Raw genomic sequence first — 23,443 nt, 5'->3', positions numbered from 1 at the left:
GGCACATATGTGAAAACAGCAAAATGAGTGCTTTCTACATCACAGCAACTCTGCCAAGTCTGGTGTGCATGTGTGCATCATGTATAGCTGCTGAGTTTATAACAGCTCCCCTTCCCGTTTTTTACTGCACCAGTTGCTGATGTAGGTGGTGCCTTGAGGGTTCTGCTCTGGGGCCAGCAGCATGTAGCTAAGGAGAGCTGGGCCACAGGAAGATGGGGACAGTCAGGAGGTGCCTCTGCTTTCTGCCTCTGCTTTACTGCTGTGTGGCTTTATTGGGTGAGGCTCTTAAATTTGAAACTTACTGGGAAGATTATTACAGATTTATGCCTTTTGCGACAAACAGCCACAACATTGCAATGCTGGCTGGAGGAGAGGCTTGAGATAAAATATATAATTTTTCAAAGTATATTCAAGACAACATCTTTTATCTCTGAGGAAAATCACTATTTACAATGTTTTAGGATCTTTAGACAGCAAGGACAAAGGGACAGAAAATAGAGCCTTCTTTACTTTAATATGTTCCTCAGATGTGGTCTGCAGGGGAAGAAGAGTATCTTCTTTCTCTCAACAGAAGCTGTGCCACTGAGGGCAAAATGCTAAAGTTTGGATGATTCACAGTCAGTCCCACTCTATATAAAGGAGGAAGATCTACCATGTGGCACTTTCTCTGGCTGTCATTTTAAACTAATTTACAGCTGTGCCAGTGCTCTGGGGAGGTTCTCTTGTGTGCTGGGCATGTTCTGTGTGTACCTACTGAAAAAAGACCTTTAGGAGTTTCGGGTGGATAGCTTAGGTTCAAGTTTTCAGTCAAGTTGCTGGCATGATTCAAGCAGGGAGCTGCTAAATTCTTTCAAACTGTTACAGAGAAAGAATGGAAGATAGCTAGAGAGCCTTCAAGTCAAGTTTAAGATGTTGATGAGTTTGGGTGCTTCTAGATGTGATGGCAGATGAGGTTGGACAGAGGAACATCAGGAGTGCAACGAGGGATATTCCAGCCAGAGCCTCTTTGGTAGTGTCTGTATCACAGGAAGAAGTTCAAACAGCATGCTCATTACCAAGAAAACAAGACTCTTGCAGCTGAAACATTTCTCTGCATGTTCTTTTCCCTCCCCTTGAGCACAGACTGAAAACTGCATATGCCAGAATCTTGATTCTGTGGTTTTGGTCTTTTGGTTTATTGTTTGGGTGGTTAGGGTTTTTTTGTTTTGTTTTCTTATTTGTTGGATTTCAGCCTTTTTTTTTTTTCCTTTGGCTGTTTGGTTTTTTTATTATTATTATTTTTAGCAGAATCAAATTTCTAACCTCCCTTTGTAGCTGTCATTTTCCTCCTTTTACCCTCTTCCCTTTCTTCCTCAGGCTTGATGCTGTTCAATCTCTTTGTGCAGTTGATGTAAATTTATATAGGCTATGCACTGGATGTGTTCAGGAGTGTATTAGTTTCACTAACTTCTTCCCTAGTTATCTACAGGCAGTGCAGCATCAGCAAGTCATTTTTTTGTTAATGAAGCTGCAGTTGGTTTTCTAACTGCTGTTAAATATCCTTGTCATGGGATAAGGAAGTGTACATTTGTCTACACTTACACTTCGTATCTGTGACTCATGTATTTAAACTGCTTTAGGCATCCAGCAGTCAAGGACACTCATTGTGCACAATGAGGAAGGCAAGGCATTTGTTCCTTTATGAAAAAGGATAGAGAACAGTACTAGAGAAAATCTTAGGATAATTAAGGTTAATGCCGTGAAACTTATTATGTAACATCCTCATCAAAAAGTAATATGAAAACAAAAAGAAAGCCCGTGTACTTGAATTTCTGACAATACTAAGCTGTATGTACTATAGCTGGTAAAGCAGTAAAGTGAATGAACCTTCAGTTACTTGAAGAGGACTGTTCTGAATCTGCTATGCTGGAGCCAGTTCTGGGAAACCTTACTCTCCTTGACAACTTCTCTGTGTGACAAACAACTTATAAGCTTTATGTGTGGGAACAAATTCTCTCCCTGTAGGAGATTCAGAGAAATGAAGTGAGTATGAGTCTGCATCCCCAAAGTGTTTAATAAGTGATTTTCTGTAGCTGGCAGATAGCCAGCTTGGGCAAGTACAACGAACAGCAAATAAGTGTGGAAAGGAGACAGAAGTGTAGGAATGATAATCAGGACATACATCCTACAATGACTTTGAAACAAAAAGAATAGGTTATTCAGGTCTAGTTTAAAATTACTTTAACTATTGGTAACTGTAGTAAGGAATGACTGGCCATGTTTTGGTATAGAACATCTTTATATATGTTTGTAGGAAAAAACAAAAGGAATAAATTCTTATTGAGAAAGTAAGAGCAAGTTCAAGTAAGTCCATGAAATTTCAATGGTAGCAACTAAAACCAGTAGAAGTGGTTATGATGATGTTTTGAAGGAAATAAATAAATAAATCTTAAAAATCCTCAGGGGGTCCTGATCTTCACAATAGCACTTAACTTACTAGCTTACTCTTTAAAATTCATCTCCCAAACCAAGTATTTGGAATTACTATTTGAGGTAGGATACATGAATTACAGTGAATAGTCATGTTATATATCTTGATAGGTATGTGAAAGCTATGTTTTTTAATGCCATCTGCACTTTAAAATCTTTTCAGACTCCTTAATCCTAAACACTTTTTTCACAAAGAAACTGGAAACCATATGGGTCTTACTTTTTCACACAAAGTTATGATCCCACAGAACTTTACTGGTGAAATAATCGATATTGAAGCCAGAACATGGAGAAGAAAAAAATCAATTTGCCTAAGCAAAAATATGAAAAATAATGATAGATGAGTCTATCAAAACACATGCAAGGAACAAACCTAAATAAAGACTTTACATTCCCTAAATTCCCATTTAGGAAATAGAAGTATTTTCCCTCTCTCTTTTCAAACAAAGAAGCAGTAGATGTTGCAATCATAAAAAAACCCTCAAACCACCTTGTTAGTGTACCTACTCTTGGTCCTTGTGTGCTCATCAAAATGACATACTGTCCTAGTGAGGTCAGAAGACTTAATGGAAGTAATGACAAAGTTAAAGATCCCATTCCTGTTTGCTTCAGTCTGAGGCCAGTGTCTGGTGTTCACCTCTGCACGGAGGTGAGCTGTTGAGCTGCTTGAAGATCTCACCTGAATATTACAGTAGCTAAATTTTTATGGGAGAATGACTTTGACCTTAGAAATCATTAATGATTTGAGGCTTTTCCTGGATATGTCTGGAAAGAGTTGAGGATGTTCGGAAAGGAAAGCCAAGAATACCTGAAGAGATGGATGAATAATCAGTATCATCAGGCAGTTGCTAGATCTTTTACAGAATCTGTATTTCGTCTTTTCTAATGAGCAGATCTCCAAGTAAGGAATTGTGCACTGTATGTGCACATCACAGTTATTTGCAGCTTTAACAGTTCAATAGATTAAAAAATAGTTTTTCTAACATGCAAATTATGCATTAAGACATTCCTAACCATTATATTATTTTAAAGGCTTCCTGAGGCTAAAATGATAATAAGATGTCAAACGAGATGCCAGGGGTAATATTATAATTACAAAAAAAAAAAGTGTGTATTTCAGTGAACATTGTCAAAGACAGACGTGATTATCACTGTTGAAGAAAAATAGCTACTATGACTGAAAACTTTCTCCTAATAGAAATGTATTGGGAGTTAAGATAGTCAGTTCAAAGGCTTCTTTTTAAGGCTTGACCACAAAGAGTCTGATTCATTATGATAGCTTCAGTCCTGGCAGTCAAGTGACAGATTTTGCTATGGGTTTTGAGCTGTCCATTAAATATAGCACCTCCATTTTTTGAATTTTTTGAGTAGCCCACTGAGTAACTAGCAACTGAAAAGACAGTGGGAAGCTGAAGTGGAAGCATTTAGTGTTTAATGGATCTACAGCTGTAGTGAAGCAGTGTGCAGAAATAATTCCGATTAGGCTTGGTCAAGCAGATGACAAAATGAGCCCTGACCCTCAGTCATTCAGCTCTAAAATTCAGAGAACAATTTCTGCTTAAACCCAGTTAAACACACAAAAAAACTATTAAATTATTTTTATTTTAGCTAATTTATCAGTATAGTAAGATGTCAAAGGCAGAGGGATGCAAATAGATAAGCCAGTCTACTGGCAAAATTGCCTTTTTTGTCTGGGGCTTCATTTTTGAAAGGAATGACTGAAGCCATGAAAACAGCAATTTTGAGAATTGAGCTTTTACAAGAATTAAATGTTACAAAATATAAATAATAGATAAATACTGTGCTGCCTCTGTGGCTTGGTAACTAGTTTCTTAAAAGTTTCATGTCACCTGTTGTCATTAGAATATATGGTTGTAAGTCTGCAGTTAAAGAGCAGTAACTTTGAATGGCAGAGGTTTTTTCTAATCAGTACTATATTATTTGGTGATAAATCTTCACATAAAAAATAAATTATCCATAATTGTAACTTATTTTCTAAGATTTTTATCCTTCTCGGCTCAGTCCTTTGCAGCTCTAGAAGCATGGTACATAGTGGGAGCTCAGTTAAGATACTTTGGTTCTATTTTGGCAAGTTTAAGAGGTCAGGTGGATGCAGCTATTACTGAACTTCACTGGCCACGATCTACTGCTTTGAAGTAGATTCTCAAGCAGAGATTGTGCTTTTGTGAAGAAAAGCATTGTTCTCATAAGCCTTGAGAACAGTATAGGTTTCAAAGGAGCAAATAAGGTTATTGTTCTGAACTAATGATGGTTCTAATAAATGGTGATAGAATTCTTACTGCTACCTACAAGAAGTTGCAAAAACTCTAAAGTTAGAAATGTTTTAACTGAACTTAAACAAATAATAAAAAAGCTTGGATTTGTGTTAGAACAGAAATGTAAACTTTTAAATAGGGTTTATTTCTTTAGGAATTGAAAAAAAGCCACTGTTCTGTACCAGTGTTGCTTCAAGGTTGTCCCTTGGAAAGGAAAGGTAGTCCAGAGGTTCATGTGGTGTGTGAAATTGGTGGCTTTAATTCTGTGGGCAAGTGTTCAGCTCTTCTGAAGTGTTTTCACTTATTTCTTGATATGTTTAAATTTTCTTTCTTGTACTGGAATTTCACGACTCAGTAAAAATAGCTGTTGCAGCTATCTGACTCTCAGGCACTCTCAATGGAGACCGGAGGATTGCCCCACTGGCAAGTCATCAAGTTGAAAGAACATAAAGGAAAAATGAAACTAGAACTCTTAAGTTAAGACACAAATCACAGGTAGTTGCTTAGGGAGAGATTGTGGATAAGGTAAGATTTGGATTAAAATCTTGGCTGAATTTATTGGCTGCATTGTTTATGCACTGTGTATAATGAAAAGAAATGATATATTATTTTTCTTCTTTTCATTGATCAAAGCCAATTACTCTTAAACAAACAAATGGAAAAATACCCTAATACAGTGAGCATCATTTTAGTAAAAGGTTCCTGCAGCTAAGCAGGATTTAGCTCTGCTTTTAAATAAATACAGGGAAATGTTTAACCCCTATTGTATGGCCACAAAGCCTGTGCTGATCAGACAGAAGCTTAGGAGGGCCCAGGACAAAGCGACGGGCTGCTGGAAACAGCTCCTCTTGTGTGTGCTTCTGCACACAGTCCAGCAACAGCAGGGTTTAACAGCAGAGTTTTGTCAAGTTTACAACATGAAGGGGAGCACGTTACAAATTCTTACCTCTTTCTAAGATAAAAGGAAGGAGGAAAAAAAAAAAAGGAAGAGAACTAAGAGGACTTTATAGCTATATGCGCAAGGTACTGGCCGATTTCCCTTTTCTATCCTGATTCTTCTCAATTGCTAGCATAGTTGAGATTTGTGTTCCTTAGTATTGGTTAGTTTGATTTATTGGAATGGAGTAACATGAGGAAATACAGTTTAGGCCTCCAAAGAGAAGGATAAACCTATTCTATGTAACTTTCAGAAATATTTTACTTTGGTTAACAGTCTAGGAATCTAAATCGGTGCAGTTATAATTTTATCTGTGGAGGAAGGGCATGACACTGCAATATGTTAGAGATCAGTTTAAATTTATATTCACTTTTTGTTATTATAATATGTGTAAAATTAAGGCATTGTTCTTAATGGATGTTAATATAATCAGTGCTGGACTACGTTCCTTAGGAAGTGTCTTTATGACGATATGTGTTTGAGAAATGAAAAATCAAGCAGTTATTTTGTATTTCCAGGATATTTTTTTCCATTATTACATTGTCAGAATCATCTGGGGTTGAGCACTACCAGAAATAAGAAGGATATGACAGAAAGATGGATTGCTTTCCTCATCAACAATCAGGGTAGTTTCTCCTTCTCTGAGGGCTCCTCATCACTCCTTCATTCTGAAAGGAGAATTTACATGAGGGTGAATAATGGAGCTCTGCGGTACTTGTTTGCATAAAACTGTGCTTTAAAGACATTAATTAAATTCTATATGTCACAAAGCAAATAGAATGTGTGTCATCATTATAATATGTGAGCGTTTTGGTCAATTAGGAGTTGCATGCATGTAGCAGTTCTGAACGCAAGTTCTGTGTTGACTTTGGCTCATCAAGGCCCGGTTGGTTTGCAGGCAGCTGTTCCAGCTGAATGTAGAGGCATAGGTAGGAAGGGATTTGAGTGCCTGACTAAGGATGAAGGCAATGAAGTGAATTACCCTGGAGAAATAAATTGTAAATTACAAACTGCAGAAGTTACAGAGATAATGTATTCTTTCCAGTGCTTTATTATGTAAAAGCAACATGTTCATTTGAAAGAGCATGATAAAGAGCAATTTATAAGAAGTGGTGTTTGTTTCTGTGAGAAAGAGCTACAAGAGGGTCCTGGTCAACAGGATTTTGCCAATGGGCAGACCAATTTAATAATAAAAAGGCTTTTAAAAGCATACTGAATGAAATGGCATAATCGCGTTATCAATTTGATAGGAAATTAAACTGATCTTACTGTACCACTGCTGTAGATTTCAAATTTGCAGTCTCTTCTGTTTTACCTTACAAAATAGGAGTAATGCACTTAGGAGTAAGCTACTAACTTTAATTACTTTTCTACAGATAAACAGTGTACTTTACAGGTACAGTATATGACATAACAGGTGCTGCAGTGATGCTAATCTATTGCTATTTGCTTCACTTCATCACCAGTTGACTGAAATAAGAACTAAATATAGTGGCAAACATGTCTGAGCTTGCAGATGAGCAACATGTACTGTAAAATTAATGTAAGGGAAATCCTCAGTTAGAAATTTTTAAAGTTTCCTTCCAGAATTCATGATCCTGCTTGAGCCTTGCTCACTTGAAAGTTCAACTCCACACAAGCATTACCATAGAAAAATAGGCAACCTCCTTCTCAACTATCTCCAATCTATTTAAAATGGGAGTTTCAAGTAACAAAGAGTAAGAAGAGAGGAAGTGGGTGCATGAATTTTTTTTTTTTAATAAATGAAGAAGGTAGCAGCTGAACTCAATCTTTTCTGCTGTTTCCTCTGTCTTCACGTTGTGATTTTAATTTTGTGGGATTAAGTTGGAGATAGGGAGTTGTTTGTCCCATCCCTTGACTAGAATTAATGATATTCCCCTAGAAAGTGGGAGAACAGAAAGTTAAAAAATTTCTTATAAGCCCAGATTTCTCTTTCTGGGCAAATGCCATGACCAAAGTCTTTTCCTGCAGTAGAAGCTTGCTGTCATCTACTTTGATCTCTTCCAGCAGATGTCTTTTCAGAGTTGGGGCATCTGTATCCCAAAGACCACTGAAGTGTTTGGTCTTAAGGAGCAAGAGGTACCCAATGGGCCTTAAATTAGGTTACTGAACATTAGAAAGATGTGGTTAGGCTTTACCATTGGGTTGGTGAAGCTTTGTGAAGCATTGACTGTTTATCACTGAAGATTCAGCAAACCTGGATAACTATATGAGTGATCTGGTCTGATCTGATGTGACTAACTGTGTTATTTTGGAGAGCTAAATGCAAAACGTAATTCTGAAACCTAGGGAGCTTCTTTGGTTCCTAACACTTCTCATTTTTTTATTAAGTTAAACAAATATAAATTACTTCTTATTAAAATACCATTCCACTTAACTGGAGTGGATAGTAGCATTGCAGCTATATCTGATGTATTGGTTGTAGTTTAACAATGAACGTAATTATTTGCCTCTTATGGGTATTTCACGGTGTATTTTTTTTTTTCAGGCAAGGCAGTACCATAAAGACCTGTCATACAGGGAATAAGAAAGATAAGAAAATAGAGAGACCATCTTGCTCTGAAGCTATTTGTGCAAAGGTTAAGATAAGTTTTGTTGTTGTTTTTTTTTTCCTCCTCTAAATTCTCATTTCCTGTTCCAACTGTGGAAAACAAGCTACTGCCATTAAGTTTCTATCTGTTAAGACTCTGCCTTTCTGTTCAGTTTCTATTAAGTACTATCAGGGTAGTCACAATGTGCTCTGCATTTACCTGCATTTCCACATTCATTTGTGTTGACATTATGTGATGATTGTAGTCGTCAGCTCAAATTTTAACTGAAGGGCTCACATCAAATACGTTAACTGAAAAAGTTGCTAAAAGTATTTCATAGCTTCACACAATTGAAGGCAGGCTTAATGATCTCTGATGTTCCTTGCTGGAAAGAAAGGGTGTCAGCACAAGTCAACTAGTAAAAAAGTGAGTCTGAAGTAATGTACTTATAAGAAACTAAAAATATTTCTGTTCCAAAAAATCCAGAAGTTTTTTCATCTAGCATAGATCACAGATTTGGTGATGGGGACATTCTGAATGCTTTACTCTAATGGTTTAGGTGTTAAGGTTAAAATGCCTGTTTCGGAAGTTTTGAAGTAACCTTTGATTTTTCTTTTTTTTAAGTCCTCCAACCTATCCCTGCTCTTGTATTTGAATTACTTAGATCTTTCAGCATAAGAACAGAGATAGCTTTACTTGAAATCAGTAGTAGCTGCTGAATAGTCGTCTGTGTTTTATTATCTGATTTTATTTTGGAGGAAAAATCTGATTTGGGGGTCTTGAATACAGTGTATTGTATACAGTCTACTAGAAGAGACATTTTCCCAGTGCATAGGCGTGGGTAGCTGCACAGTGTTTTATCCCTCATTTATGTGTTCAAGCAGAGAAAGCATCTGAAAACATCAATAATATGTTTAAAACAGATAAGGGAGGAGATAGACATTGCAACGTTTTGACTTCCAAATTACATGCAGGTGGTGTTACTAAAAGTAACATTTAGTGTATTCCTCCCTGCAATGAAGCTTCTTACTATTTTTTTAGGCTTTCAGGAACCTCTTCTGAAATGGTTGTTTCGTTAGGCACTGAAGAGTTAAATGTAGCTTTGGATCAAGAGGACTGTTACTGTAAGGTTTTTAAACTAGACTGCTCTGAAAAAAAGATAACCATTGAAGACTCTGAAAGGCTTTTTGGATGCTAACCAAGTCAAGGAAGCTCAGCGGTTCTTTGGCGTTGCTGCTGGCTGCTCTTGCTCACCAGGGTCCTGGCACCCTATCACTGTGCCCTCATTGCCTCCTTAGCTCCAGTTCCTCAGTCAGGGAATGCCACCATACAGTACATTCCCTGGAGCTACTTGGATGAGTGACAGCCAGCCAGCTCCAAAGTGGCAAGTGTTTAAATGTCTAATTGGGTCAGTGCACAGGTGCCTGCTCCTCATGAATGAGATGTTCTAGCTTTTCTCTGTAATGTTCTCTTGGTTCCTCTCTTTTTTCCTACAGTTGTAAAACAAAACTGTCAATATGTTGATGCATGAGAAGAGGTGTTACGGAAGGAGAAAGACGATTTCTCACTAGCCTGTTTTGGTTCAAATAGGTTTACCACTTGAGTACTGACTAGAGGGGAGGCAAAGAAATGCGTAGAAGTGATGGATGTTTGCTGATACAAATGGGCATTGTAACAAAGTGATTTATTTGACTTGTGAAAACAAATACATTGTCTTAATCTGTATGTTAGGTAGTTCTCATACTGGTTAGACCTAGAGGCTTGGGCATCAGGAAATGTATGGGAGAGAAAAAGAACTTGTTTTGTTGTAACTGCACAATGAGGCTTTTCCTAAGTCTAATAAACAGCTTGCCTTCGTATTGGCAGTTGATATGCAAGGGAACTGTTTTCTTATTGAAGGCTTAGTTTGTGCAGAGAAAGCAATTGTGTTATTCAGCTGTCGTTGCTCTCCTTTTGTCTCTTCCTCAGTGAACCACAGAATATCTGGGGTTGGAGAGAGTGCCTGGAGACAGTCAAGTCCAGTACTCACCCTACTCAAATCAGGGTCAATTAGAGCAGCTTGGTGTTTGTACAACTGAGTCAAGTGCTTGACCACCCTTACAGTAGAACAGCACTTTATTTTACTTAGACAGAATTTCATGAGTTTTAATTTGTGCCTGTTGCCTCTTGCCCTGTCATGGGGCACCAACAAAAACTGTTGTTTTATCCCTACTCCAATCAGGTATTTATACACATTGATAAGAACTTCTTGAGCCTTCTCTTCTCCAGACTAGTCGCAGTTCTTTTGGTCTTGCCACACGTCAGATTCTCCAATACCTTAAATGGTCTTTGTATCCTTCACTGGACTCACTCTGGGACACTTCTGTTTTCCATATACTGGGGAGCCCATGGGTGAACACAGCACTTAAGACATGTCTCACCAGTGTGGAATAGAGGGAAAGTATCATCTCCCTTGTCCTGCTGGCAACATTTTGCCTAGTGCAGCTCAAGATACTATTTGACTTCCGTGCTGCAAGGGTACACTGCTGCCTCATGGTTTACTTGGAGTCCACCAAAACCTCCAAGTGCTTTTCTGAAGATCTGCTTTCTAGCTGGTCATTTCCATCCAGATGCAGAACTGTGTATTTCCTTTTGTTGAACTTCATGATATTCCTGTTGGCTTATTATTAGCTTTTTGAGGTGCTTCTGAATGCCAGTGCAATCAGCTGGTGTATCAGCCACTCCTCCCAGTTTGTATCATCAGCAGACTTGCTGAAGGTGCATTCTGTCCCATCATCCAGGTCATTAATGAAGTGTTTAAATGGTACTGGCCACAGTATTGGTCCCTGGAGTACACCAGCAGTGATTTTCCTCCAGCTGGAATCATGTTGATTTCAACCCTTGGAGCCTGGCAGTTAAGCCAGATTTCAGCCCATGTCAGTGTCCATTTGTCTAGTCTGTACTTGATCAGTTTGTCTACAGGGATTTTAAGGGAGACAGTGTCAAAAGCCTTGCAGAAGTTAAGATAAACAACATCTGCTGCTCTCCTGTGATCCACTGAGTGAGCCATTAGCTGGTCTGTTCTGCTCAGAGTGTCCCAGTCTCAGCAGATGCTGCTGGCAGGGTTGCTTCATGAAATTAGTGTCTCCCCAGTTCAAGGTTTGATTAAAACAATATTGTCAGTTTTGCTTTGACTGACTTGCATTTGTGTTTCTAAAATAATGTATTTTTTAGTGGTGTATATTTGAAAGTGTGAAGAGTAGTCATTTGAACATTGTGAAGTTTGAAAGTATTCTTAGCTGTGTTAAGTCAGCAACATAGCTATTGTCAACACAATTTATATAGCAACTGTTTATGTTCCTACCTTGCTGTTTCTAATAAAAAGATTTGCTGACAGAAGTGAAAAATAAAGACAAAAAAAGGTTTGACACAGTGTCTTAACAGATGTTTGCTGTAAGATAAACAGACTGAAAAAAGGCAACTTTTAATCATCAGGAATCAGAGGAATTATTTATAGTGTAAGTTCTAATTTTCAAAAAATTCAATGTGAAAAATATCCTCATTCCAACAGGACTGTCATATCATCTAGTTAAATTTAGGAAACTTGACAGGAGAAATCATCTGAAAAAGAGAACGTATTTCAGTAATATATAGTTTCTTAACATCAGCAAAGAAAGGACGAAAATTCAAGATTGTAAATGTACGTGCTAGTAAGAAATTCCCTCTAGAATTGAGACACATTTTCAATGACTTAGAAAATCACAGAATCACGGAATTGTCAGAGTTGGAAGGGACCTCTAGAGATCATCTAGTCCAACTCCCCTGCTAAAGCAGGATTCCCTAGAGCATAGTATACAGGATTGCATCCAGGTGGGTTTTGAATATCTCCAGAGAAAGGGCCTCCACAACGTCTCTGGGCAGCCTGTTCCTGTGCATTGATAAGGTCTCCTCAGCCTTCTCTTCTTCAGGCTGAAGAGTCCCAGTTCTCTCAACCTTTCCTCATAAGGGAGATGTTCAAATCCCCCAATCATCTTTGTTGCCCTTGGCAGGCTGTAGAAAGGGAACACTGCTAGTTTCCTTTGTGGAAAAGCATTAATTTATTTATGATAAAAATACCTCCCAAAAGCTTTTACTTAGTGATAATAAAGGGATTTTTAAATAAATTAATTTACAGCTAAACAGAATTTTTAGCAGAATTAGGTGTAATTTATTTTGAAATAACAACCACTTGTCTAGTTTCTAGGATAATTGTGGTGTTCATATAAAATGTTAGATTTTGCCCATCTTTTTTTCATGCTTTACAATCTGTGATTTCTTCGTATGTAAACTGGTTAAATTTAATGGAACTCTTTCTTCAAATGTTCCTTTTATATCTCTCTTGCAAGGCATTTTTTCCTTATGCCAAAAAAGGGCATCATAAAAGGAAAATATATAATCTTCAGTTGCTCAGTTACTGATGCATAGAGTCTTTTCACAAAAATTTCTGATGTTTACTTAGGAGTATCACTTCTGTGCTACATGTATCATTGCAAATTTGAGTCAATTTCTGCAGTAATCATGAATACAGCCACGGATGCCATCTGTAAACATTTTAATTTTTTTTTAAAGCATAATGTTAAAAGGAGAGGAATTCTAAAGAAAGGAAAAGAAGCTTAAACCAAACAAGTTTTGCTCTGTTTCTTTTTGTGTCTTTAAAAGCTTTCTGAGCTTTCAGCTTTCTGTGAGAGAAGCAATGGTGAAAGATCTTGGGAAAGTATTTGAGTGCTATATTTTGGTTCACGAGTATCACAGTAAGACTCGCTGTGAAACACAGGAGGCAACAACCACAAATGTTAAGATACAGATTTATTCCACCTCATTTTAGGTGCTTGGATACCTCAGCTAAATTAACAGCAGAGTTGTTTAATCAGTGGAAATTGATCCAGTTACAAAGGAACAGGTTTTGATAGGCAATTTAAATTATTTTTTATCTCATCTGCCTATCTGTATGTCCACTGAAAGGTGTGCAAGCAGAAGAAAGAGTTGTTCCATAAATGCCAACAAGGAGCAGGGGAGTATGTAGAAGTGAGGGGGACCAGGATGTCAGTGACCTGCTGCATAAACTTCAACTTTGGAATGTCACTGCTTCTTTTAGCTGCTCTTTTTTTCCAGTTCTCTTAATCCAGTTAGAGTTATTCTTCTTTTAAAAAAATATTGTTGCAGCTATTCTCACTGTTGTTGCAGCCATTTTTAAAGCTGCTGGTATAAAGTGGGCAGTTTTACTAGAAATATTGTGTTGCTGTTGTTTCTTGATATTAAAACTATTGCAAAAAAGCCAAAACTCTCAAAGATCTTTGAAAATGAAGTTAACATTACTTGCTGTTACCATACACAATTCTTTTGTAAGAATAAAATATAAATATGTATCATTAAAATAGTTTGTCAGTTAGCTATATTTATTTCCGAATGTTTTTACTCTTGTAACAAAATGCATGGTTACGGAATCGAAGGGTTGAGGTTGGAAAGGACTTCTGGAGATCATCTGATCCAATCTGCAGCTCAAGGAGGACCACCTAGAGCTGGTTGTCCAGGAATGTATCCAGATGGCTTTTGACTACATCCATGGATGGAGACTCCACAGCCTCTCTGGGCAACCTGTGCCAGTGCTTGGTCACCCTCCCAGTCAAGTAGTGTTACTTAACATTCAAAGGAAACCTCCTGTGTTTTAGTTTGTTTGTCCCCAAGGAATCCCAGTATGCCCAAATTATCTCAAACTTGCACCTTTTCTGTCCTTCAAAGCTAGCTTTCAGGAGTGATTGTACTTCAAGAACTTAAAAATATTGTACTGTTAAGTGTACAAACTGGGAAAGAAAACCATATACCAGGTGTTCTTGAATACTTGAGCCAGGTCCAGTAGTAAGAAAGCCTGTCTGAGCTTGAAAACATTTCATCACTCCAAATTAGTTTATTGGAAACTTGGGAATTACTGTTTTCTGGATTAGTAAGAAGGGCTATTTAAACCTTTTCAGACATTGGTGAAGTCAATTGCATACTTTTAAATGGATACAATCAAACATCTTCTGAGTATGTCACTAGGTAGAAGTAGAACCAAAAGACAAGAGAAGTTACTGTCTTTGACACAAATGCTATTTTATGGGGTTTTTTTAGTTTAAAGTTTCTCAGTTGTTGACAGTACTCCATGTAGTTGATCGTGCTTTAGTTACAGAACAACTGCTAGACTCTATCTAATTTTCTCTCAGTTAATACATAAATGTCAGGTTGTGTATATCTTTGTTTTGCAAAGAAACATGGAGAAGGGATGGGGGAGGGGTTATGATACAGTAAAGGTTACCATAAACTGTTTTTACAAATCTAACAGCATAAAGCAAATTGGGTGGAGGAACAACACAGGAAGGACATGGAGCTCTTGGAGCAAGTCCAGGGGAGGGATCACAAAAATGATCAGAGGTGTAGAGCACCTCTTCTGTGAAGACAGGCTGAGAGAGTTGGGGTTGTTCTGCCTGGAGGAGTGAAGGCTCTGGGAAGACCTTCCACTGTCTTAATGGGTCTACAGTAAAGCTGGGGAGGGACTTTTTACAAGGGTGTGTAGTGATAGGACAGGGGTTAATGGATTAAAACTGGAAGGGGGTAGATTTAGGTTTATGAAGAAATTATTTAGTATGAGGATGGTGAGACACTGGAACAAGTTGCTCAGAAGAGTTGTGGGTGCTCCATCCCTGGAAATGTTCAGCAACCTTGTCGAGTGGGAAGTGTCCCTGCCCATGCAGGGGGTTGGGACTAGATGATCTTCTAGGTCCCTTCCAATCCAAAGCATTCTATGAACTTATGATATGATTCTATGAAACACTTAAGTTGATCAATATTAAATGAAATGTATAAGTGCCAGCTGAAGACTTCCTTTATGTGAGTGCATATAAGTTGTGACTTAAGTCCTTCTGAAGTTTGGAAGGCAGTAAGTTTTATATAGTTTAATAAATTTTATCAGAAAATAATGATGCCTCAGTGGAAGCTTAGGTGAAACTTATGCACATCCTTTTACTTATTGCAGTTACTCTATATGGCAAATACATATAATGGGATCTTTGAAGACTGTTCAGTTTATGCTGTTAGTAGAATAATAAAACAGTTTAGCTTTTGAGGTCTTCTGGTGGGCCTGGAAGTCATCCGGTCCAACCTCTTGTTCAAATCAAGGCAAACTTTAGAGTCAGAGCAGATTATTCAGGGCTTTGTTCCATTCAATTTTAAAAATCTCAAAGGGTGGAGATTCTGAAGTCCCCTTGGGCAACTTAGTATGTCCTTAGCAACTGTCTTTGGGTAATTCTTTTATTTAAGTCTGGTTTAAGTTTTCCTTGCTGTAACTTGTGGCTACTGCATCTTGACTTTTTGTGGTGCACCTTGAAGTCTGGCTGTGTGTTTTCTGCAGTCCCCCTTCCTCTGTGACTTTAGAGATTGATACTGAGAACATACAAAAGCCTTCACAACACCCTGACTCAATACTTCATAAAATCCTAAGATACCATTAAGAAGTGTTATGTTTGAAGTCTAATTTTCCAAAATATGGAGCATGTTAGCATGAGAAATGAGCATAGAAACATAGTACTGAGAGAGACAGCAGCAGACTACCAAGTCCTTTTGTAACAAAATCCCAGAATTTTTTTTTTTTTTTTCCCCTGATTCTGTCATGTGGAAGGCTTGGAAATGAGGAGACATGAACCCAAAGACGGGCTTTTTTATAGAACACTTCGCCAGCATATAAGCTTAAGTTCACATCTTCAGGAGTATGTAGTAATAAATAAAGAACCTGAAACAAAGGACAGAACGGAGATATCAGAAAAACTTGTGATACTGTGTGGCACAAAAGATGAGCATACAAAATCACATAGTGATTCCATTCCACTGGAATGGGTTACAGCAGGATATGAAGGACAAGGGATAACAGTTCAACATCGAGAGGGATCATTATTTTTTATTACTATTTTTTTGTTACTCTCTACGTTTGAAGAAGAAAAGATGCAGTTTCTTAGGTTTAGTATAAACTTACAGAAGAGTTAGTAAATGTAGTCAACAGACATAATATTACTGAATTATCTGGACAGATTTATGCATCAATAAAATGTAATGGATGTAATGAGGGAAAATGTGCATTTTAATATCGGAAAGGCTCCAGCCTTTGTTGAAGGCTCATGTCCTTTTGCAGAGGAGCATTGATGACCCTTAATAATCTGAATATTATTCTGAAGTGGAACAGGAGTGTACTATGTTTAGATGCATATGAATATTTAAGTGACTAATACAGTGTAACACCTCATTTTAATTTTGTACTGTTCGTTTCAAGGAAATAACGTTCTAAAGGCTTTAAAACACTGGAGTCATTTGTGCATTAGTGATTTAGCTACATGTTCATCTCTGAAACAAGATGTTCTTGTTATCAGTGTTAAAAATTAGCAGTACAGAAAGAGATATCTAGAATGTATGGATTTATTTCTAAGAAGCTGGGAATGTAATGGCCTAAACAATCTAGATCTTTGCTTGAGATAGAAAGAATAAAGGTGGGTAGTGGGGCTGTAACTAACTTCCTCTTTTGCCTTTGCTCCCCAAAAATCATTCTGTCAACTGTTTCCCTAAATCAGAAGCATATAGTAGTTCCAGGTGAAGGCACAGAATGGGTAGACACTTACTGCTGAAAATAATTATAATTGCTCCATTGAATGGGCTTTAATCATTGCTTAGTTACAGTCTTCAAATACTGAATGTATTTTGTAGTGCTATCTCTATGAAAAAATACCAGTCCGTGCAGTAGGCTCTGAATTGCTTACATCTTCTGAGCCTCAGTTGCTCCTGAGTAAACTGAAGATAATCTTCTGAAACTTACAGAAGTATTAAGACTTATAAGGTGAAAGCTGTATTTATTCCTCATGTTCTGCACTGCTTCCAATGTATGTGCATCACCTAGAATTAATTCCTTGCCTGCCCCTTCTTTCTTGAGAAGGGGATGAGGCAGGTTCCTGATTTCAGGGCAGTTATCCATATGGCTCTTCATCAGTTAAGGAATTTGGCATGTTTGCAATTAAGAGGCTTAGCAGGGACACAGAAGAAGCAGCTTAAGTATCTCTTGCTCCTTTTTGTGATCAGAAGGAGTACTATTGGTGTACACTTAACACATTCTCTGCTGCCTGTATCTCATACACCTCTACAAACAGGTCAGATCAAACATAACAAAATAGCTTTACTAGAGCTCTCATAATTTTGTCTACTTTCCAGAATATGATTTGCAAAACAAAACAAGGCATTCAGTCCCAGCAACACAGAAATTGTCTGTGGATGGTAGGTTGGACAGATAAATATACAGCTTTTTGCTGCAGGCAGGTTTATGAGCTGTTCAGATATTTTTCTGTATTTGTGTCCCGTGACTAGTAATCCCAGGCCTTTCATTGGTCTTTTCTTCTGGTAGAGAGCTGATTTTTCTATTTCCAGATTTCCATTTAATTTTTGTTTATTTTTTTTTTACTGGCAAGGGTTCCTTTCTCTTTTTCCTTGTCTGCACTATTTGCAGTAGATAGTTTTCTTTCCCTCATTTGAAGCCTGGCTGAAGACATCATTGGGGCTTATTCTCTCTTGCTACCGCATGGTGCTCTGTATGATAATACAAGAATCTAACTGAGGAATTGTAGGAAAGAAAACTAGTCAGAGCTCTTTCTCAATTGAAGATGTTTTCAATTAAAAACAAGACCACAGACTTTTTTCTAATATATGGGTGCCAGGTTTTTTATTACTATTTTGTTTGTTTGTTTTTAGGAAATACTCATCCTTAGTTTTTTGAAATAAAAAAAAAAAGAGTATTTGACCCACACTCTGAGTTCTGGTATAGTATTTAGACACGTAGATTTCAGATAAACAGGTGGTAGTGTGTTCAATGTATATGGTTCTGCTTTCCATTCAAGTTTAACAGATACTCTTCTTAATGAACTTTGTGCCTGCAAGGGAGGGATAGATGCCAAAGATTTTTTTCTGCAAGAAAATTTGCGGTTTATTAAATCTCTTTGCTGTGAACAGCACAGATTTCACTATGTGTGCGTGTGAAAGAGAGAGAGATGTAATCTTGAAACCACAACATTGCTGTGAATATAAGGTAGTTTCTCTCTTCTTTGTACCAGTGGAAGATTGAAAACCTAATCAGTAATGGATCAGAGGACCTCCTTGACTTTCATATTCTTTCTGTCTCTCTCTTCCTGTCTCTGTTTTGCTTCCTGTCTTTACGAGACATAAGAGGTGCTTCTCGCTTTTGTAGGCCTACAAAGTGTCCTTTGGGTCAACGGATGCTGTACATGTTTGATAATTCCTGGAGGATATCAGACTGTCCTGTTCCTGAAATGAGACCATTTCTGAGCCATTTTTAATCCTGTTTGACCTTGGATATGTACTTCTAAATCTCATTGAATTCACATCATTAGACAGGATCAAAAGTTTACCAAAGCTTTCCTCCCTCTCACCCCTAATATTTTGTATCTGTTTTACTCAAGAGATTCTTTCAGGCTGGCTCCACAGGACAAAAGAGACCTCTCCAACTTTGTAGGCAATACTGTGACTCTGGCATTGGGGCATTCATGGTGACCAGAAAATATCCAGGTAGTGTCTTAAAAAAAGAAAAAAAAGTTACATTCTGTGTTAGCATACTAGTGTGACAGACGTATAGATATGAATTTAGAGAAGACAAGAAAGGTCAAAGATGGTAATGAAGGAAGGGGTTATATTTTTCTGGGCAAAGATTCTCTATCTGTTTTTCAGAGATATTAACTCATAATGCCTAGGTTAAAACATAGAAATCATATAAGAAAACAAATTCTTTACATTAACACTTCTCTGAGGGTAGTTAAAAAAACATTACTTCCAAACTTAAGCTGCATATCTTAGTTTTACTCTAAGAAACCCAAGCAGCCACTCTACAGAATTCCAGGATTAAAAGCGGATGTACCCTTGTGGGCCATCTAGTTGTCTAACTCTTACGTTAATGTGAATCCACTTCGAGGTAGAAGACTTAAGTGAGAATTTGGTAACAGTTTGAATGTTAAAATAAAAGTTAATATACTATTATATCCGGCTGGGTTGGTTTTGTTTGGGGTTTGGTTTGGTTTTTTGTTTGTTTGCTTGTTTGTTTTTTTTAAATACAGCTTTCAATAGGGTTATAACTGCTAAGGTAAAAGAAATTTTTTTAAAGGCTGTGACTTAAGAAGCCCCTTCTTAATCTCTGTTCTCTTTTATGCTGCAAGTGTACCTGTATTTCAATATTTTAAAAAATGACAGAAAATTCAAAGATCTGAGGAATATAGAGGTACAGAGATTGAAACTTCCAAAATGTTTTGCATTTCCATTCATACTTATAACTAATTTACCCTCTTTACAAATCTTTTAATATCTGCTGCTCATCTCTTGCTCTGTTTTTCCTCTACTTTCCTAGCTGCTTTTTTTGCTCGTACATACTTAAGTAGATGGAAAGATTACAATGTACTGAATGGGAGAAGCTTCTCAATGAAGTGGGAAAAGCAGTAGGAAATAAATTGCATGAAGATTCTGAAGTAAAAGATAAGAAATAATAGTTGAGCTATTGAAGTAAAATCTTTAGTATGAATGTGCATGCTTGTCTTTAATGAAAAGTTAAGGTTAGCCTGTTTTGATAATGCATTCCAAAGTCCTTAACAGGCCTGAATATTTACTGTTTACAAATCTTGATTTTTCTGAATTGACAATTTAAAAAGTATTAAGTAGTTAATTCGTGTTTAATGAATGATTAACAGCCTGTATTCTAGCATAAACATTTCTTTTTGTGAAACGGTTGTTTCCAAGCAACAAAAAATAATCAGATTATTCATACCATGCCAGGCATTACTGCAATTCAGTGTTACCTAAAGTTATGTTTTCCTAACAGATAACAGATTTTTCAGAACTGCATGAGGTACATGGCTTACAGTATTATGAAATGATGTCACCACTTCTTTTAGGATTTTAACTATAGTTATTAGATATTTTCTTTAAAAAGAAATTACTCCATTTTATCTTCATATTTCCTATCTTGCAAGAATTTTGAGTCTTTTTGCTTTATTATGGAACATTATTTATTTTGAGAAGGTTTGACACTGAGAGTCTAAAATTGTTTCAGATACTAAAAAAAACATTTTATTACCTTCATACTCCTCTCCACTGTATTTCTTATATTGTGTCATCATTTAAACCTTGCTAACTTGAAATATATGGTCAGTAGCAAATTTGGAAGAACTGCCAAGAATGAAAGAACAGTATAAGAGAGTTTAAATAAATGAAGAGGTTTAAATTGTCTAAGAAGCACATTTTCAAACAGGAAATATTTCAAATTTGAGTTGTCATGTTTCTGTAGCTGGGTCCAATCCCAGTTGTCAAAAGTGCTACTCCAGTGTAACTGCAGGTGTCTGTGGTGAGAACTGCTACCTCCTGTATGGGGCTGTATTTAGCTTGGCGAGCTCAGTCCAGTCAAAAACTGATTTTATGGCTGGAGGCCTGTAGAGCAACTCACCCTCCTCACTGACTATGGAAAGCCAAATTAAGTATTACAATCTGTTCCCTCTGGAATCTCTCAGGGCTGGTCTACAACTTGAAAGTTTTGTTGGCAATTTACTGTGCAATTAAATTCTCAGGAAGTACTTCAAAGGAAAATGGATGTTTAGCTGGCAGGAATGGATGTTTTCCAGCCAGAAAAAAAGAGAAAAACATTGCAAGGAAGATTTAAACCCTGTAGGTATTTTTTAAAATAACCTATCATTGACTGTCATATCTTTCTACTAGTTTAGGTTTGTTCAGACAAGTTTCTCCAGTTGTCTGTGGGAAATGGTAGCTCTCAGATCACACAGACTTTGAAAGTATTGAAGCTCCTTCACATCTAGAACAGCAGACTTCAGAAGGCCAGTGTGCTTCCACCCATTAATGTCTTTCAAGCAGTTGTAAAACTCTAGGAGTTAGAACTGTATCTTGAACAGTGATACAAATAACATGCAGCAGCCATTCTTTGAAATTAGTCATACACTGAAGGGACACTATTAGTTGCCTTGGACTGTTTGCAGACCCCTGGAGAATCGGACAACTTCTGTTCATGCAAAGTGAATGGACTACATTTCTTACAGTATCTTTTAACATTTTTTTCCACTGTACTTTTTCGTATCTCATTGACTCAGCTAGTACAGTATTTGTTGCTGAAAGAGTAAAGACAGCATTTAGTTCTTTTTTGGACTTTGAGATATGTACCAGAATAATGGGCTGGTTGAGGAATGAGGAAAGTATAAGCTTTTTAGATGCAGCACTTTGGATCTCCGGTTAGTGAAACGTTGATGAATTCTATTAGTTGATATAAAATGCTGGAAAGACACAAAATATTCCTTTAGCCTGTGGATCTTAAAAGTGGTTGTGGGATTTAATGGGAACTATAGAAGAGTTATTTTTCTATGTTAACAATTGAATCTTGTTTCTTTCCTTCAACCATTCCCGCAAAGCAGTATTTTGTGGGAAGTACAATTGTGATTCTCAACATTTTCATATGTATGCTGCTATCAGTTTTAGCTTACTTTAGAAGTAAGCTTTTTAGGCTGAAGCTTTTGTAAAATCAATTTGCTCACTGCAGAAGTATGCTTTGTTTGGTCAGTTGAAAGTTAACACAAGTTTAGAGCAGCTGATAGGGCATTTTGTTTGATTCATTTTTTTGGCACTGATGCAGAAGAGCGGTTAGTAACTCATGCCAGAACTGTAAGGAAACTGGATCCACACCTGTTCTTCTTAAAACCAAAGTAGTCCTTTCATGTACTTGTCCTTCAGGACAAGAAAAAATGGTCTCAAATTGCACCAGGGGAGGTTTAGATTAGATAGCAGGAGAAACTTCTTCACTGAAAGGGTTACTAAACACTGGAACAGGCTGCCCAGGGAAGTGATTAAATCACTGTCCCTGGAGGTGTTTAAAACACTTGTATAGATGTGGTGCTTAGGAACATGGTTTAAGCACTGAACTTGGTAGAGTTAGGTTAATGGTTGGTAGAGTTAGGTTATAGTTGGACTTGATGATCTTAAAGGTGTTTTCCAACCAGAACAATTCTGTGATTCAAGGTGTTTGATGCTTGTTCATTCGTGTCCCAAAAGTAAATTATGAAGAGCATTTTGACAACTTGTTTCTTCACACTACTATTGGAAAAGTCATGCTGGTAACCTGTATGAAGTTGCAAGAGTGCTGATAAGTAGGAAGCAAAACTAGGAAAGGAGTTTGGACCATATATTCTACTGAAACAATCTTAATAAAAGGCTTACCACAAACAATTATATTATTCTGACTGAAACAGTCACTGCCATCCTTGTGTTTTTCCAGGGTTGCTGAAACATTTAGATATGCATTTTGAAACTGCTTCACAAGAAGTATAGACTCTGAAATGTTGTCTTGTGAATATGGTCTTTTTCTAGTTTAGACCTGAACTGGGAATACCCTAGCATACAGGTTTCCTCCTCCTCCATACCTGCATTGCCACACTGTTGTGCAAAGTGTTGCTGCATCCTTCTTCCATACTCAGAGTCATGGTATGGTGTTATGAATGCACAGCAGGTTTTCAACACTGATTTTTGTTTCAAGCTGATATAACTATGCTTCTGAACTCTCAGAAGAGAGAATTTTAAACTTTTCAGTAGTTTTTCTTGGCTGTAATAGGCATTTCCTCACTGAGATTGGTAGTTATTTAGAATACTGTGAACAACATCTGTCTCATGTTCAGTGTAGAGGATGTAGATGCGCAAACTAATTATGTGAATTCTTCTCTGGAGCTAGGTACTTAAGTCCTTATGGTGTTTGGTGCTAGGAAGCCTGTGTCTGTTGTTTTTAGTTGTACTCCAAGATGTTCAAGTAGGAGCTTGTGGCTTGGGCATACAGTATTTTATATTCTCAGATTGTTCATTGTCAAGATTTTGAATATCCTCGAGTTGCTTAGCATCCAGTGGTGATATGACCTAACCAGTCAAGAGCAAGGTTTAATTCCCTTGGCAAAACACAAATATCCTCCAAATACAAATAACATCTCCTCTTCTTACAAAACTTCAGCTGTTCTCCTACACTTGTTTTTCAGTGGAAATCTCTGCTGAAGGCTATAGATCTTGCCTCCAGGGCTGCAGAGAACCTTAAAGAAGAAGAGATGTTGCACTGAGAAGTGAACGTATGAGAAAAGGGTAACAGAGCA

The 23,443-nt window shown here is 37.3% G+C and overlaps 1 protein-coding gene across 34 annotated transcripts in view; it reads left to right on the top strand.

The window, feature by feature from the left end:
• Positions 1-23,443, top strand: part of NRCAM (neuronal cell adhesion molecule) — a 154,546-nt gene that overhangs the window by 36,287 nt on the left and 94,816 nt on the right. The window contains exon 2 of one of the 34 annotated variants that reach the window (XM_051608848.1): positions 8,192-8,282. The exons of the other annotated variants lie outside the window; for them this stretch is intronic. The gene's annotated coding sequence lies outside the window, so the exon portion shown is untranslated. The remainder of the gene's footprint in view (positions 1-8,191; positions 8,283-23,443) is intronic. 34 annotated transcript variants of the gene reach the window in all.

This window comes from Apus apus, chromosome 1 (genome assembly GCF_020740795.1).
Source record: "Apus apus isolate bApuApu2 chromosome 1, bApuApu2.pri.cur, whole genome shotgun sequence".
In the NCBI taxonomy this organism is placed as follows: Eukaryota; Metazoa; Chordata; class Aves; order Apodiformes; family Apodidae; genus Apus; species Apus apus.
The sequence above is the reverse complement of the archived record's forward strand: the minus strand, read 5'-3'. Positions and strand labels throughout refer to the sequence as shown.